Source organism: Sinocyclocheilus rhinocerous, unplaced genomic scaffold (assembly GCF_001515625.1).
Source record: "Sinocyclocheilus rhinocerous isolate Xijiao unplaced genomic scaffold, SAMN03320098_v1.1 scaffold1658, whole genome shotgun sequence".
NCBI classification, from domain to species: domain Eukaryota; kingdom Metazoa; phylum Chordata; class Actinopteri; order Cypriniformes; family Cyprinidae; genus Sinocyclocheilus; species Sinocyclocheilus rhinocerous.
The window spans coordinates 297707-317147 of NW_015661880.1; the positions used below are offsets into that span (position 1 = coordinate 297707).

General features: G+C 35.2%; 1 pseudogene; it reads left to right on the top strand.

The window, feature by feature from the left end:
- Nucleotides 1–1622: 1622 nt before the first annotated feature.
- Nucleotides 1623–19441, top strand: part of LOC107726728 (F-box/WD repeat-containing protein 8-like) — a 25950-nt pseudogene continuing 8131 nt past the window's right edge.

Here is a 19441-nt window from a genome sequence, read left to right on the forward strand (position 1 = left end):
AACAAACCATGGTCAATCAGCGTAACAGATATATTTATGTAAAAATGAAACAATATACTTATTGTGACTTGTACTTATTAAAATACAAAAAAGAATATGTGATCATACTAAATTTTATTATATTTTAATTGACTTTCACCTCCCTACAAAAACGTCTTGCTGACAAATAGGTAAAACCTAGTGGTTTGAAGGACATTAATAAACAAAAGTAAAATAAACAAAAGTAAAAAATTATGTAAAATATAAAAATCTGAGATGCAAAAGTAATTTGTATTAAATTAATTATCTTCTAAAAATGTATTCTCATCTTCTTTCTCCCTCTCTTGTGGGGTTCCTCAGGGGTCTATTTTGGGGCCGTTACTCTTTAATCTGTACATTCTTTTCATTTCTTTGCTGATGATTCTCAGATGTACCTTCCAATAAAATCTAGAGATTCTCTGCAGCCTCTTAAGCACTGCCTTGAGGATGTTAAAAGCTGGAAGGGAAATACTTTTCTCCAGTTTAACAATGAGAAAACTGAAGTGAAAATCTTTGGTCCTTCCAAAACCAGAAATTCTATAGGTAGTTACTTGAAAACGTAAAACCTGACCAAATCACTCAAATTTTTTAGCTTCTCTTCATTATCTTCAAAATCGTCTTGCTGACAAATAGGTAAAACCTAGTGGTTTGAAGGACATTAGCAGACTATAAAGATTTCAAATTTAAAGTTAATTTGTATTTGAGGGCTGCACTGTGATGCTTATAGTCTTTTAATATGTCATCAAACGAGCCATGTTTAAAATATGCCTAACAAGATTTTTTTGGTATATAAATATTGTTACACTGAATGACATTTTAGTGGGTGTCTTCTGTAAATCATGGTAAAAAAATGCATGATCGTTGTTAAGCTTTGTTCAGAAAAATATAAAGTTAAACAGGACACATTCTAATGTATGGGAAAAAACCTACATTTAAAGCTGTATTACACTTTTATTTTTTTGATGCTTGAAACACCCTTTTCGTCTTTGACCCATATATACAGCCTATACACTATAAAATAAAATTTGTGAATTGTTATAATAATATATTTCGTCAGTATTTATAATAAAAATGTACACCATTTTGTACATCTCATAATGCTGACTAATATTAAGTGATAAACAAAATGGAAGAAGCAGGTGATGCTGAATACATTCATCCAAAATAATTCCCTGATAGCCATAAACCGATAATTTTTTATTGAAGCCTTTGTCTCAAACCTTATTAATCAGTGATGTAATGTATTTTGGGCATCACAGTAGATAGAATAAATAGAACAGAACAGACAACGTAGGCCTAATATATTGTGTATCAAACCTTTCTATACAATTAATAATTGTTTGTCTTACAGACGGGCAGTTTTATGTATTATAGTTATCGCGGGTTCGCTGATGATGTTCGAAATGCTGTCTATGTAGACAGATCACAAGTGTCTGAGACACAGCCTTTGTCTTGTGTTGTAAATAATTGTTAGTTTGGGTGGGTGAGGAATAGGCGACATGCGGAACGCTTCCGCGTGAACTCGATGTTCCAGCCGAGGCCGTTTCGCGGTCGGATCGCTGTTTGTGTTGATAGCAACAGCGGGTTCTCACAAGACTTGCGTATAACATCTGTAAATATGAATGAAAACGCAACGTGATTAAATGGGGATGGAAGAAGACGAGCTTTCGGCCTTCCGAGAGCGATGGAAACAGGAGTTAAAGAAACATACCGAGACATCAAATAAAGACAAAGAGGGCTATTTTGGGCATCCCAATAAAGACAGCTCATCTCTTCACCAAAGCACGAGCTTTTGGGAGAAACAAAGCAATTCGTCACAGCAGACTCAGCCAACACCAAAGGACCAGCCGCAGTACGTGTCGATCGCCTAGGGTTTGTTGGACGGCAGAAGCAGTCCTCTGCTGGACAGAATCGAGCAGGAAACGCGCTCCCTGGAGCGAGGCGCTCAACAACACAGACACCCCCCCGGATATAATGTGTTTAGAATGAGGTGAATGACATCCCATTCTTTGATGTGGAGCTGCCTTATGAACTGGCGCTCAAGATTTTCCACTTCCTGGGCAGAACGGATCTAGGACGATGTGCTCAGGTAAATATGTATTGAGTGCATAATAATTTTCTTTTCTATTCTATTCTATTCTACAGTGATTTTCAGGTGCTATTTTTATTTTATGGTGCTTGAAGTACAATGGTTAATATTCTCTTCATTTCTTTTGTTCCAGGTGTCTAAATCCTGGAAGGTGCTGGCTGAGGATGAGGTCCTGTGGCATAGATTGTGCCTGGAGGAAGGTTATCACAATGGGGCAGGTATCTCTGACTCCCCCTGCTGGAAGAGCACAAGAGACTGCTGCAACACTGAGTCAAACTGGAAGGTAAGCACCATGCCTTTACAATCCCAGGAAAAAAAGCAACCATGTTTGCATGTTTATTTTGAGTCTTGATCATTCCTAAACAGGAAAATGTATCACAATAGGACTGTTGGGAAGTCGTGGCCTAATGGTTAGAGAGTTGGACTCATAACCCAAAGGTTGCGGGTTCGAGTCTCGTACCGGCAGGGATTGTAGGTGGGGGGAGTGAATGTACAGCGCTCTCTTCATCCTTCAATACCACGACTGAGGTGCCCTTGAGCAAGACACCGAACCCCCAACTGCTCCCCGGGCGCCGCAGCATAAATGGCTGCCCACTGCTCCGGGTGTGTGTTCACGGTGTGTGTGTGTGTGTTCACTGCTGTGTGTGTGCACTTTGGATGGGTTAAATGCAGAGCACTAATTCCGAGTATGGGTCACCATACTTGGCCACATGTCACGTCACTTACTTTATTTTTATGTTCAATGAATTTATGACTTGATTATGACTTTTAAAATAATATAAAATATACAATTAAAAGTTATCTAAAATAAGTAAAAAAATATGTAAAATATAAAAATCTGAGATGCAAAAGTAATTTGTATTAAATTAATTCTCATCTAAAAATTTATTCTCATCTTCTTTCTCCCTCTCTTGTGGGGTTCCTCAGGGGTCTATTTTGGGGCCGTTTCTCTTTAATGCTTCCGCTCTGTAATATCATTAGGAAATATAACATTTCTTTTCATTTCTTTGCTGATGATTCTCAGATGTACCTTCCAATAAAATCTAGAGATTCTCTGCAGCCTCTTATGCACTGCCTTGAGGATGTTAAAAGCTGGATGGCAAATAATTTTCTCCAGTTTAACAATGAGAAAACTGAAGTGAAAATTTTTGGTCCTTCCAAAACCAGAAATTCTATAGGTAGTTACTTGAAAACGTAAAACCTGACCAAATCACTCTAATTTTTTAGCTTCTCTTCATTGTCTTCCTGTCTTTTTTAGAATTCAGTTCAAAATTTTGTTGCTTTTAAAGCTCTTAATGGACAGGCTCCATCTTACATTTCTGATTTTATTCATTTGAATTCAGCTCCAAAGTCCCTCAGGTCTGCCAGTAAAGCTCTCTTACCTGTCCCACGATCACTTCTTAAATTAAAAGGTGGCAGACCCTTTGCAGTTGCTGCTCCACGGTTATGGAATCAGTTGCCACCTGACATTAAGAGTGCTCCTTCTATAGCCTTTCCTGACTATTAACTTTATTATTACTGTTATTTTTGATTTATTTATTTATTTTTATTTTATTTTATATTTTATTGTATTTTAGAATTTTTGTACAGCACTTTGGTCAGCGTAAGCTGAATTTAAATGTGCTCTATAAATAAAATGTACTTACTTGCTTAAAATAATATTTTTACGCCTTTTTAATTAACAGAATCGTGTTGAGTTCATTCGCCACCTGCAGTATGAGTTAGGAAAGGTCTTGTGTGAAGTCAGTTCCTGTGCTGGTCTTGTAATTGCTGGGTATGTGTTACTAAGGCACATATAATTAATAAGGTGTATTTTTTCAATTATCCAAACACTATGTATCACATAATCATTGTGTGCATCTGTTCTATACAGCTACACCTGTGGGACACGCTTCACTGGGACAAATCTTACCTGCACCCCACACATTCCATCAGAGACGAAACCCCTGCTCCTTACGTTAGTCACGTACGCGTCAATAAGACCATAGTCACAGCCGCTTTTATGAGAATGGCAGGAGATTTGTGTTTTTTTTTAACCAACTTTTTTGCTGAAGGACACATTTTCTTTCTTTCTTTCTTTCTTTCTTTCTTTTAAAAAAATCAGTATCACTTTAAATTAAGGTTCCATTTGTTACTATTTGTTTAAGTTCACCAGATAACAAGAACTAACAATGTGAAATCCTTCAGAAGCATTGTGTTTGCGTCACATGCTAGAACAAACCATTGGTTCTTGGTTCAGTGGTTTGTATGTGCTTCAATACTTGTTTAGATGTAAGTAAAAGGCCTAAATTAAATCTGTTCATCATATAAAGTGATCGATTAACTAATGTCTTAAAGGTTTGGAACAATATAGGGTGAGTAAATGATGATAGAATTTTCATTTTTGGGTGAACTGTCCCTTTAATGTTAGTTAATGCATTAATGAGAGAATTTTGACATGTATGTTGAGGCTGTGTAGATGTGTGGAGCTCTGAAACTGGTCTTGAGCCTATTCATCAGTACCAGCACCTCCAGAGGGTTCATGCTCTGGATCTAAGCCCCGACAGTCCGGCTGTGGCCTCTGCGTCAGGACCGGATGTGCGGGTGGACACCCCAGATGAGCATGGCTACTGGAGATCACAGGTCTCCTTCAGTTACCAAAGCCTGTAAGTTTAATCGGAGACGAGCAGAGCAGATGCCAACCATAGTAACAGTTGACAAAATGAGTCATGCATGTGGGCGATTTTAGCACCAGGCATTCCATAGATTCAAGCTGTTTATTGCATCCACAACTCCTGCAGAATAGTGCATAGCCACAAACCAATCATGTATTGATCATAGACACTGTGTTTTGCAGGTAGATGGGATATTGGTGGTACCAGGGAGGCGGGACTTCCCTTTGGTCACATCGTGGGCAGATGAGAGTGTTTACATGCTGGACTCCAGATGGAATGAAGAACAGGAACCAAGAGTTCTTTACTCTGTATACGGCCATCCAGTGACCTGTGTGGACGTGTCACCCGGCAGAGCCACTCTGGGGATCAAGAGCTACGGATGGGGCATGAACGACGTGGGGAAACAAAGTATCTGTACAAACTCATGGTTAGGGCTGCACGATAAATCGAAATGGAATCGAGATCGCGATTCGACAGAAGCTGCGATTGTCATGCGTATCTTTCAGTGAAGCACGGTTCTGTGATCAGCAGTAAATCTCCATCCAAAGGCCAGAGGGCGCTCTCGCGCTGAAACTCCAAATACGCCTCGCAGAAGAAACCCAGAAAATGCCTATAGCGGTAGCTGGATAAACAGAAGATTCAACTGCTTTCATTGATTCAACATGACTAATAAACACACGACTACGGCAATATACGGTTTATCTGAGTTCTTATTATTATAATTTTCATTAAAATAAAGTATATTTATAATGCAATGCCTTTATCACTGCTTAAATACTATGAAATATGTTGCGTGCCTTATTCTGTGTAAGAAGCCACATCATCTCACAGAAGGATTTACTTCAAACACAAACAGCTGTCATTATCGCGAACGATTTCTTCGATTTCAGAATCGCGCAATAAAATCGTCTGCGATTTTTTGCGTTACTTGTCAGTGAACTACGGCTATGTGTAGTAAATGCTGCTCCATCTGAAAGCACGTGATGATGATTTCCTGCTGATTACAGAACCCGGCATTACTATCAAAATGCGCATGACAATCGCATTCGATTAATCGTGCAGCCCTACTCATGGTGCACTTTTGTGCAATGTAATAAATAATAGCAATAGTAAAGAAATAATTATAATAATACACAGATTGACAGAAAAGACATTTATAATGTTGCAAAAGCTTTGTATTTCAAATAAATCCTGTTCTTTTGAACTTTCTATTCATCAAAGAATCCTGAAAGGACAGTATGCACAAAAAATATTATTTAGCACAACTGTTTTCAACATTGCTAAAAATATCAAATGCTTCTTTAGCAGCAAATTAGCACATTAGATTGAGTTCCGAAGGATCATGTGACACTGAAGACTGAATCACAGGAATAAATTGCATTTTAAAATATATCGCAATAGAAAACCGTTAATTTAAATGGTAATTATATTTCACAAAATTACTGTTTTAACTGTAAATGCAGCCTTGATGAGCAAAAGAGACTTACTTGAAAAACATTTTAAAAATCTTACCAACCCATATTATTATTATTAATAATAGATTTCCCTTCAAATTAATAGATTTCCCTGTCTGGTAAGAATGCTATAAAAGATCTCTCACATCAAAACGTTTCTGGTCTTATTGTGCTCAACTGTGCATCATTTCAAAACGACTTTATTATGTTGTCTGACGTCACCAAGCACTCTTATTTTTCAATACCACTCGGGTATGCAATGCCCAATTTTCATAATCCAGTGAATATCTAATAAATTAAATCAAGCCCTGCCATACATTTTTCCTGTTGAATATCTTATGGTCTATATAAGAAATCTTGCATTTCCATATACAGATTAGAGAGACCACTTCTGATAAATGATTGGCTATTTATACGGAAGGAGGCAAATTAAATTTCTTTCTCCATTTCCCGTTTTCAGCTGCCTTTTGTGTTGCATCATTTGCATATCCATTCTGATTGGTCAATTTATGCATCAGAATAGACATTAGGGTTTTCAAGATTTGATTATTTTAAGCAGTCTCTTACTAGAGTAATCTCTGAAACAACATTTAATTAGATTATTTTTGTTGTTGAATTTATATAAAATACATTTTTGAGGCTTACCTTTTCAAGCTCTTCAGATGTGATGGTGCATTTCAGCAAATGATAGTGGTGAAATATACACTTTGTTGACTTGTTGTTGATTGCACTTGACCTTCAAGCTGACAGAATAGTAGAAATCATGACTAATTTCACATTTCTATGAAGTTCCAAACATTTTTCCGTTGGTTAGACAAGGTACCTCCTAAACTCCATCCATTGAGTTATATTCAGCCTAGTCAGGCTGCTCAAACAAACGGATCACAATTCCATTTTTGGTGGCACAGACATAACACATCTCATCTTTTAATTGTGCAAAACTATATTGCATGATGTATTAGCAGATGACTTTATCTAACGTGAATAACAGTACATTATTACAGGGTCACTGGGGAGTAAGCTGCGGTTTAGAGCGTTGCTCAAGGGCACAGAGGTGATATTTTATGGCTCATCCCTCATGAGTTTTGTCGCTACAGTTTTTTGGCTTACCAGCTGAGATCTTTAACCACTAAAGCCACACCACCGCATGATGTCAACAAGTGCGGTCTGGTGATCTCATGTGGCCGATCACTGATGTTTACATAAATTGAGCCCACCAGTGAAGTTCAGTGTGACCTTATTCCCAAAGTCACCATAAATAAAAAGTTGTTGTTATCTTAGGAATAAACCTGTTACTTAATTAACCCAACCTGGGGTCCCAGTGCTCCTAAGAGTCCCTAGTTTGTTTCTAAGTCTGGCATGTGAAGCTCAGAGATTCATTTAGAGGCCATAGATAATGCAAATCAGCGTTATTTTAGTATGTACTATTATAGTTTTTGTTAATATTTTGAATTGCATGTAATTTTTATATTTTCTGTTTTTAATTTTATTGTTATTAAAATGTGTATATATTGCAATTAAAATATATCTACATAGTTTTTTATTACCTTTTAGTTTTAGTTATTTTAGTACTTTAATCAAAAATGAGAAATGTTTCCTTGGCAGCTAGCTGAAATAGAGTTTTGGCATGAAACTCTAGATGGCGCAATCCGATAGGTCTAACTCAATCTGACCTAATGACATCATCACATGGCACAGCTGATTGGTTCTCTCCTGTATCGGTAGCCAATGAGCTCGCTGCTCAACATTCAAATATATGATTAGTTAGCTTGTCTTTGTTGAATAATACAGAACATAAAGAGCTTTAAAAAATAATTGCATATTAAATCGCAATCGCAATATTGGTAAAAAAAAATCGCAATTAGATTATTTTCCAAAATCGTTCAGCCCTAATTGTCATGTACATTACCATGTACATCCCTCCGAGAGTTGTCATGACAGAAATTAGGGTTATTATTATAGTTAACTAAAACCATAAAAAATGTAATTACTTGAAATAAAATAAATGGAAACTGAAATAAAATATAAAAAATAAACTTTCTATTTCAGCTAGTTTCCAAGGCAACATATCTCATTTTCATTTCGTTTAGCTTAATGTAAAATAAGTAAAACTAGAACGGAAATAAAAAATATATAGACATATTTAAAATCAACAAAAACTAATAAAAAAGACAAAAACGACTAAAATTACTAAACAAAATTACTAAAACTATAACTAAAATGAACAGGAAAGCATGAAATGTAAAAATAAAATCCAAATCAATATATTAACAAAAACTATAATAGTATCTCAATGTTACTTTGAGATGTTACAATGTTATGTTAAAATAGCACTTGCTGAAATAAAATAATACTAATAAATAATAAGTTATTAATGATTAGAATTATGATTATAAATGATAATTATTCATAAATAAGAGTTAATAAAATAATTAAGTAATTAAAATGTTTTTAGTTTTGATTAACAATAGCGACCCTAGTGCAAAGTTTCTCCAGAGCTTTGAGTTTGAGCCGGTGCAATCTTGTACTCATACTCTCCTGATTAAAAGCTCAACTATCATGTGAAATAGACCTTAAAATAAACCTCTCCAAATCACAATAGCCTTCATGGCAAGTCCCCAGCGTATTTATGCAAGTGTTTAAATAGTCTGCGCTCGTGTCTGGGGGCAGATCAGCGCTCGAGGGGGAGGGATGGGTTTACTCAGGCGAGGCTGGTAGGTTTTCAGTGAAGCGACAGGCGTAGATGTCGACAGTAATCAGATGAGTGCTTGATAGATGGATGCAGATGGTGTCCTGTTGTATCACACAATGCTTTGGCTCTGCTTCTCCACTGACATCACCCTCATTTAAACACTCTCATTAACCAAACGGGCACTGGAGCGGCTGTTTAGAGGCAACCGAGAGTTTGAACGACAGGACAGTTTGTCAAAGTCAGGCTCTGCTGGACTGTCTTGTTTCACTTCTTATTTAATGGGCGGTGTTACAAGAATATCTCTTGTTGCACTGATTTTTGGAAAACACATTTTTGCATGGCCTAAGAAAATAGTGCTGCTTTTTTTGTCACATACTTGCAGTACATAGGCAGTTAATTGCTATGTCTGAATATTTATTTTTTCTATTTGAAAATACATTGACATAATAGAAACTTGTTGTTATAAGAATATAAGAAAAGGTTAAGAATAAAAATGAAATCATAGCAAGAAAAATGTTTTAGCATATGGATTTTACTCCCTGCTGAGAAAACTGTTTGTACCAGCCTAAACTGGTTTGCTGGTCTTAGCTGGTTTAAGCTGGTCTCCAAAAACATCTGTAAAGCCAGCCAACAGACCCGCTTGACCAGCTGACCAACTAGAACCAGCAAACCAACTTAGGCTGGTTTACTTTTAGAATTTTAATTTAATTTATTTTGTAAAATTTTAGAATTCAGATACTTAAAAGGGATATCATTTTATTACAATTGTAACAACGATTTTACTACATATAATTTACTACATTACTACATATCATTTACTACATTACTACATATATTTTTACTACATATAATTTAAAAACTAGTTATATTCAAAGGTCGGTATGATTTTTTGAAAAGAAATAAATAAGTAATAAATAATTAATCTGACATTAAAGACATTCATAATGTTATAAAAGTAATTGAATGCAAATAAATGCTCTTGCTTTGAATTTTCTGGTCAACAAAGAATCATAAAATCACAAAAAATATGAAGCAGCACAACTGTTTTCAATAATAAGAAGTGTTTCTTAGCAAATCAGAATATGGAAATATTACACAGAATGATTTCTAAAGGATCATGGAGTAATGCCTACTGAATATATTTAGCTTTGCATCACAGGAATAAATTACATTTTAAAATATATTACAATGGAAAACATTTGTTTTAAGTTGAAATAATATTTCACAATATTATTGTTTTTACTGCATTTTTTTCATCAAATAAATGCAGCCTTGACTAGCATAATCTTATCAACCCCAAGCTTTTGAACAGTGTATGTTAATATCACGGTACCTTTATGTTTTCAACCCTCGTCTAACAAGAAAACAACTGCTTATGTGTTGTTTTCCACCGATCTTTATCATCATTTTACTTTAGAAAGTGAAACTGTTAGCCTCACTTTGATTTGATGCATCTGTCTTTATTCTTTCTAGGATCTTAGCACTGTATCTTGCAGCACATTTTGCAGGAATCATACTCTTTGTTTCATGTTGTGTCACTCCTCTGCGAGTTTCCATTCTACCAATTCATGATTAGCACCTTTCCCGTCTGTGTGATGTCATGCATGTTGACAGGATTTTCAAACTGCGAGAGGAAAGTCAGATGTGCCAGAACCCCGACGCTGGTGAATCCAAGGTGTTTGTGTGTTATTAAAGGAGAAGACATATGCCTCATTAAAACTTGTCCAAAACGGAGTTCACTGTCTGTGAGGTAACCGAGTGAGTCATAGCATGCAGTTGGTGTTTATTTTTGAACTTGAGCACCATTCGGACTTTGAATTACTATTATTATCAATGCGCATCTGTGATTACATACAATAATTAGGATGAGATTGGGATCTCAGCAGTTTTTACCAAGATGGCTAGTGTCTAGATGCTTTTAATCTGGTTTGTTTTTCTCTAGCTGCTTTATTTAGTGTATGTGGGAGTTATTTGTGTTATTTCAGCTTTCTGTTGTCATCGTCTTTGTTTTTAAGTTGGAGGACTGGAAGCTCTGGGCATCTGTTGTGTATGTGCATCACAGTGTGTGTTTGAAGCGCTGACCCAGACACACACACACTCCACGCGCAGATCATGCTGGCAAACCCTGAGGCGCCACTTTCATGTTTAACAGCCAGATAGGCTGGTGAAAATGTGGCACACTGTTGCATCTCCAGGTGCTGAAATTCAGAGACGTAGAGCAGTGTATCGTGAGATCAGGATGAATCTGTTCAACAAGAAATACGGGCTTGAAAATCTACATTTATACAGAATATGAAGGGACACATTACAGGAGTAAATGACGATTTTAGTTGTATTTGAGAGTTTTGGTTTCTACGGAGTAAAGTCTGTTGACGACCAACATTTCAGAAAATATCCAACTATTGTTGAATAGCCAACTATTTTAATTCATCACTTTTATCCAGTAAACAAAGTGCATTGGTTATCGTTTCTCAAAAGTGTTTTGCTCATATGACAAATGCGTCATAATAGGGACCAACATTTTATTTTAGATTTTGACATTATTTTTTATTTTATTTATTTATTTAATTATTTATAAAAAAATTATTTTGTTTTTTTTAAAGATTTTTTTAAAAATTATTTGTAGTATTTGTCAAAGGTTTTTATTAATTACATTTTTAACCTGTTTACAGAGATCTGTGATGATTTCCAACCACAAAGTTATTGGTCACAAAAACATAAAAAACAAATAATAATAATAATAAAATAAATAAATAAAAAGTTTTTTTTTTTTGTGGATATTAAAACAACAAAAGTATATGCCACTTTTGTTGGTATTACATGCAAATTTGTGCAGATTTAATTATACAGTTATTTTTAAATTTAATAAGAAACTGGAATAAAGCCACAATACAAAACATACTTATTCTAGAAAATTTTAAATACCAAATGTATTTTTTTAATACACTGTCGTTCAAAGGTTTGGGGTAAGATTTTTGTTGTTTTGACATTTATTTGATAAAAAAAATACAGTAAAATCTTTATTAAATATTATTATAAAATATTATTACTAGTGCTGTCAAACGATTAATCGCGATTAATCACTTTCTAAATAAAAGTTTTTGTTTACATAATATATGAGTGTGTACTGTGTATATTTATTATGTATATATAAATACACATGCATGTATATATTTAAGAACATTTTTTATATTTGTATATTAAATATATTTATATATAATATAAATTATACATGTAAATATTTTCAAAATATATACTGTATGTGTGTGTATTTATATACACATAATAAATATACACAGTGCACACACATATTATGTAAACAAAAACTTTTATTTTGGATGCGGTTAATCGCGATTAATCGTTTGACAGCACTAATTGTTACAAATATTACTGTTGCAATTTAAAATAACTGTTTTGTAGTGTAATATATTTAAAAAAAAATTTATTTCTAATTTAGTGGTTTCTTGTTATTATGGAATTTGAAAACATTTGAAACCGTGATAGATTTTTTTTTTCAGGTTTATTTGATAGAAGGGCTTGATAGAAAATCCAAAAGAACAGCATTTATTTGAAAAAAAAAATTTTTTTTGTAACATTATAAATGTCTTTACTCTCACCATTGATCAATATAATGTGTCATTGCTGAAAAGTATTAATTTCTTTCCAAAAATAAAATCTGGCCCCAAATATTTGAAAAGTAATGTACATTTTAATAAAGTGAAAATTGAGTATTTTCACATGTCAGAGTTTCATCTTGATACAAGTAAAGGTGGTGATGTGTGTATGAAAATGCTATTTGTGAAATATGCTCAACCTCAGCGCAGCAGCTAAATCATTGTTTACTTGTGTAAACGCCTTTATAACCTCCTGAATCCCGTAATGATGAATAAATCCCAAACATAATCCCAGTAGTCTGTCTTCTCGCAAGTGACATATGCACTCATCGCCGCTTCATTCTAATCAGCTTTCCTCCTCAAGTCTTTACATATTGTAGCTTTACATATTGGAAGCTTTTCTCGTGTCTTGATGACAAACTCCGGTTGGCTGTAATTTTTGGGTCCTCTCAAGGATTTTGGCTGGCAGCGCGGTGGCTCGCAATTAAGTGTGTCTGGCCCAAACTGGAGGCACTAAACAGCTGGCATGAGCTCAAATCTGACATCATGCAGTTCTTCTCTCTTCTCTCTCTTTTGTTTAACATCTCTATCTGTTGCCTCAATAATTCGCGTCCAATTTGGCCCGTGTCGTTGTCTTTCCTTTGCTCACTGTTTAAATGGCAGCTGATGCAATCAGTTAACCAATCTCTTTTTTTAGGACTGAATTACCTCAGAGATGGCGTTTAATGTGAGTGAATTGACCAAGAGCTTCAGAGGTTTTAAAGCACCTGGATTGTGGGTACAATGGGCTCATAATCAATTATTGAACACTTTGCTTCTCTGTGTCTGCAGAAAAGTTTGATTGATAAAGTGAGGTGGAAGTCCATGTCAGAGTTTGCAGTTTAGAAGACCTGCTTCTTAATGAACTGAACTGTAGAAAATTATATGAATGCACACAAGTTATTAGAAGGTAGGCAACTGCTCTAAAATATCAATGCAATATTGTAAGAATTACAATTTTGATAATATTATAGCGTTATAAACATGAACTTTTTTAGTGACACAGACTTTTGTTTTTATAAAATAAAATGTAATAAAAAATATTTAATTAAATAAGTTTAAAAAACAACTTAAAAAAAATTATTTAAAAAAATAAAACTAAAATTTAAGCGAACCTAAAATTGAGCCTTGGTGCCTGTTGTGACATTTGCCATACAGGAAACGCATCAATTAAGAAAAAATGCTAACTGAAGCACTGCCCTACTATATTTTCACTTTGCTTTTAATGTTTTATATCCTATTTATATTTTTGCATCCATATATATGTGGTTTGTCACTTTGCATATTTTAACACAGCACTTTGGTGCTTATTATGACATCACAAAATCGCAAAGGCTTAGATCATGCATATTAATTAGATCATTTTAAAATAATTTTACATGATCTTTTCCTGTTTTGATAAATAGGTAGTTTATGAGATGTATGCAGCCCTGTAATCATGTATTTGCTCATTTCCAAGGCAAAGCTAAATGCAGTTTCAATAGCATGGTGTATTTTGTTTATTTTGACATGATCAATGAACTAACGATTAACTTGATTGGCCAAGTGTTGATGTAAATGACAGCTTTAGCTAAAATAGAAGTACACTACTGTTCAAAAGTTTTTAATATTTTCAAACAAAGTCTTTTATGCTCACCAAGGCTGCAATTATTTGATTAAAAATACAGTAAAAACAGTAATATTGTGAAATATTATTACAATTTAAAAGAGCTGTTTGCTATTGTAATATATTTTAAAATGCAATTTATTCCTGTGATGCAAAGCTGAATTTTCAGCATCATTACTCCAGTTTTCAGTGTCACATGATCCTCCGGAAATCATTTTAATATGCTGATTTGCTGCTCAAGAAACATTTCTTCTTATTATGACCCATTATAGCTGTGGAAACCATAATAATTTTTTTTTTCAGGGTCCTTTGATCAGTAAAAGTCTAAAAAGAATAGCATTTATTTGAAATATAAATGTAAAAGTACTTACTGTCACTTTTAATGAGTTTAATACATCTTTGTTGAATAAAAGTATTAATTTTTTTTTAAAATCTTACTGACCCCAAACTTATCAATTATCTGTGCACTTATCAATTCAGAGGTCCCTTTAACTGAGAACTTCAAGTCCCTTTAGATAAAAGCATCTGCATATTGAGCAGCATTTACATGCTAAAATGCCAGTTAAACAGGTTGCTTCTGATGTTTTGAACTGACTGTGTACCTGAAATGTTTAAAGTGTGTTAGAAGTTCATAAGAAGGCGTGCAAGACTTGTGAAATGTGTTATCTGGTATCTGTGTATGCAAGCAGGTGTTACGGCACAATCCTGCTAGTTTTACAATCTTTCCATCTCACCAGGAGCAATCGTCCTTTCTGCTCAGATTCAGGTGTACAGCCTGGAGACCAGCCAGTGCGAGCTGACCGTGGGGAACTCGGCGGGAGACTTCACCTGCGTCAACCTGAGAGACAGCCACCCTCACCTGCTGGTGTGTGGGAACAAAGACAGGTGGTACAACACACTCGCAAACATGTGTACCTCATCTATCACTGTTACATTCACACACACACACACACACACACACACACACACACACACTCGCTCGTTTCTGTCTTCTGTCTGGCAACTTAAAGCCTTCTGTGAATTGAGTTTCTTAAACATGGAGAGTTTGATGAGCTCCGTTGGAATAGTAGTGCTCTCATTTACACCTGCAGCTGGTGTGAATTCTCTTATTTCCTTGAGCAGCTAGTTTTATTTTTTAGGATTAGTGGGAATGTTTTGGATGGGTGTATCTCATGAAGCCTGGAGACACACAGAGCCTTGTGTCCTCAACTCATTTTCTACTCTTATCCTTCTGTGGGTGAAACTCACAAAGCATGTTTGCGTAAATAAAGTGATAGTACAACACACATTACTATGAAGACTATAGTCTGTTATGCTCCCTAAGGCTGCATTTATTTGATCAAAATTGCATATATGCACTGCAGTTGAAAAAAAAAAAAAAAATCAGATTTATTGGATTAATCTTTTCTTTTTCCCATATGATCAAATGGGTAATTGTGAGAGTTTTTTTGCCTTTTATTAGTAGTAGGGATGCAAAAAAAAAACTAAGCATATATTAAAAATATCTCCTCTGCACAGGAGAGACCTGGTGTTGTTTCCTAACAAAAGGAAATATATCGGCATCGGCATCGGCTATCGACCAAAATGAGTTGAAAAATATCTGCATATCGGATATCGGCAAAAATCCAATATCGTAATCACGAGTATGCTTTGATTTAAAGGTCAGAAGCTATAGCTTACATGAATAAAAATCAAACATGACACTTATAAATTAAATAATTTTAAATGTACAGATATATTCATTAATGTGTAATATGCTTTTTTTTTTTCAAACGGATTATGAAAACATAAATACAAGGACCTCTAAAACATTTGTTAGAGTTTTTACAACTCCTTTGCTTTAGACCATCTACAAAATGTTAAATCTTCAAATAAAATATTAAGGTTATCACTGCATTTGTCTGAGAAAAAAAATGCATTGATTGATTTGTAGTTATTTTCAACTTTCAGTGTACTCTCATTATAAAAGAACTTCATTAATTGTTTATTTAATACTAACAAATTCTTTTTTGTTAAAAACTAAGCATAATTAAAAATAATTTGTTTATAATCTCTGCACAGGAGAGACCTGGTGTTGTTTCCAAACAAAAGGAAATATATCGGTATCGGCTATCGACCAAAATGAGTTGAAAAATATCTGCATATCGGATATCGGCAAAAATCCAATATCGTGCGTCCCTAATTAGTAGTCATTTCAGTTCTCTTTAAATAAAAATGTGTTTTTCTTGGTGAATTTATCGCCATTCTCCACACCCCCTGTAGCTTACTCTGAAATGCTCACTTTAAAAAAAGCTGCTTTATAGTAATACCAATAGGAATGTTTAGTTTGAATTCAAAATAATGTCACAATACAAAAAAAAAAATTCCAAGGCCTCATTATGTTTTGATTTTGAGATAAAATCTAAAGTTTTATCCCCCAAAAAGCTATAATTTCACACTATAGTATTAGGAATGTGTTTCATGTGCTGTATTATTTTAGAATATTATTTTAGAATTATTGCTGAAATCAACCTACCTTAAGCTGCCTTGTTTGCATTTTTTTTAAACGTTTTGTACTGTAGTATTTATTTGTGTTCCATTCACTTTTCCAAGTAGGAAAACCAGTTGTTCAGGTTGCCTGTAATTGTGTTACATCAAGCAGCATTTTCATTCAATAACTTTTTCCCTGAAATAAAATATTCGTTGGAAACTACACATTCAGTGTGGAAATCTGAGGGTGTAAATGAGCTGAATTGTCATGAAACGGAATGGTCCTAAACACAGTCTTCATTTTGTTCATGCAAAATATATATATATTTTTTTGTACTCTTTGAATTTTGTTAGGAAATGTGACCTGGGCTTGTTTTGAAAAGGTTTATTGAGGTTCATCCAGAGATTCATCAGGACTCAAGCCGAATTTAAACCTTCCGCATGTGCACCACAGCTCAATATCTGAAGGTTGTGCGCTAACTGCTAAACTACAGCTCTGAGAACACAAGTTTTTGATAAATTGGTGGTTCATTGTCTACTGGCTACATACAGCACCTTTGGCCAGAGTTTAATAGATTTGCATTAGATATCCAAGATTAAAGCACTTAGAATAAAACACACCTAATTATGCCCAAAGCGGAAAAACTTTTTTTTTTCCCCCCACAGCTGTGGTCCTTTCAAAGCACGACGAGCACTCTGGCCTGCTCTCGACTATTTTTGGCTTACCTTGAAAATAATTTTACGGAAAGCATCTGAAAAGCTCAGGCACTTATAGAAGTGGGAATGGGAATAATGAAAGCTCTCGGTTTGAAAGGATGGTGTTATTGTCAGCGGTGCATCACTGAGGGCTATTGATTTAGTGGACAAAGAGATGTTGGAGACGAGGAGAGATGCGGTACATCTGCCCAGCGGACTCAATACAGAATCCCGAGCGTGGTCCACATCTGATGCTTGTGTCTCAATTAGTCTTAGCCAAATAAAGAGCCATTTCATTGACACTTGTGACAGCGGGAGCACTATTTTGGCAGGTGGAGAGATGCTTGGCAGGTCTTTGTAAATAAATTCCAACTGCATCTTCGCTCAGACACTATATAGACTGCCAAGAGGGGAAGACATGATGTCTCTCTGGCCAGCTGTGCTCTCTTTTAAAACATCCCTCTTTCTTCGTCCGTCTTTCCACGGTTCCGACAAAGTGAATGCTCTCACCTTTTGTTCGTCTTTGATGAATGAACGAAGCAAAACACTCCTTGGAGTGTCATTTTGGCTGTAATGATTTGACCCCATCTGATTCATCTGCGGGCAAAACACCAAGCAGCCCAGAGGAAATGAGGGCCCGGGTCCTGCCCTTTATTAGCATGGCCAAAGGCCAGGACCTTATGCATCGCTTCTGCGCTCTAATTTGTTCAGCCTCTTTTGCTGTGGAGAGAGTGGAATCTGTGTTTGTGTTGTTTTGCCCGATTGGATCTGCCAGGAAGTGAGAAGGAGCCATAAATGATTGGTATGTTCAGCTCCAGGGATGAAAATTGAGAACAGAACGAGGATTGCTGTTGCTTCTTTAGAAACTGAAGCATTTATGAGTATCACCAACATTGTTAGGGAAGCTTCTGTCTTCTGATTTTATTAGTCATTTAAGAACCCTCCCGGCTAAAACCAGGCTAAGATGGAAGTAGCTGGTTTTAGCTGGTCTCCCAGCCTGGCCAAGCTGCCGTTCAGCTGATTTTAGCTGGTTGGTCAGCTAGTTTCCCCATCTTGACCTGTTAAAGAAGTGGTTAAAACTAGCCTGCAAACCAGCTATGACCAAGCTGGAAGACTAGCTAAAAACAGCCAACTAGTTTAGGCTGGGTTCAGCTGTTTTTTTCCCCCACCAGGGCTGCTTTATAAAACAAACACATTGCATGCTAATTTATAGGGCTGGGTTTTGACACAAATTTCACGATTCAATTTGATTCTCTTTCACAAGCTTGCGATTCAATTCGATTACCGATTCGATTCAATTCAATATCGATTATTTTGGATATATATCAGGTACAGTACATGCCAAATTTTCTCATGGAAAAAAATCTCTCAACTAATGCTGTAAAATATATATGAGAGTCAGCTGCTACTACATTACTATAATACTGAAGGTTAAAATTGATTGATTTGTTAAAATTACACTTAATGAAGTTTTTTAAATAATAAAGTTACAATTACATAATATTTCTACTTCAATTCGTTTATATATATATATATATATATATAAAATGCCCCTCTCTACAGTTTAGTTTTCTGGCTGACTAATGAGTTTATGGTCACCGAATATGTTTTTCTGAGGTAAATGTGACGTTACGTGACATTGTTTACAAGACGTTATATTGACTTCTTTGCGCGGCTGAAACACTGATGGAGCGATTACTTGATACAAGATACGGATTGTAAAGGTGTACTCTTTCTTTTAACTTACCTTTGAATGTTTAGTCATGTTTATTTTGTGCTGAAACTGGTAATAATGTGGAGGAGATGATCAGTTCACGTGCGCCTCGCGCTGCCGCATCTGTTGAACTGAGGCGCTAAAGCGATCTGTCACTCCACATTAAACAGCGCCAAAACGGCATTTATTGTTTGAATACTGCAATACAATGGACAAAATTTTAAATCTGAGACTTTGTTTCATATTAAAAGTACCAAGGAAGGTGTGCTTCAATGTTCCATCCATTAACTCCATTAACTCTAGACTGATCGATTCTTGGGATTTAAGAATCAATATCGTTCCGTAAAAATGAGAATCGAGAGAATCGATGATATCGATATTTTTTACCCAGCCCTA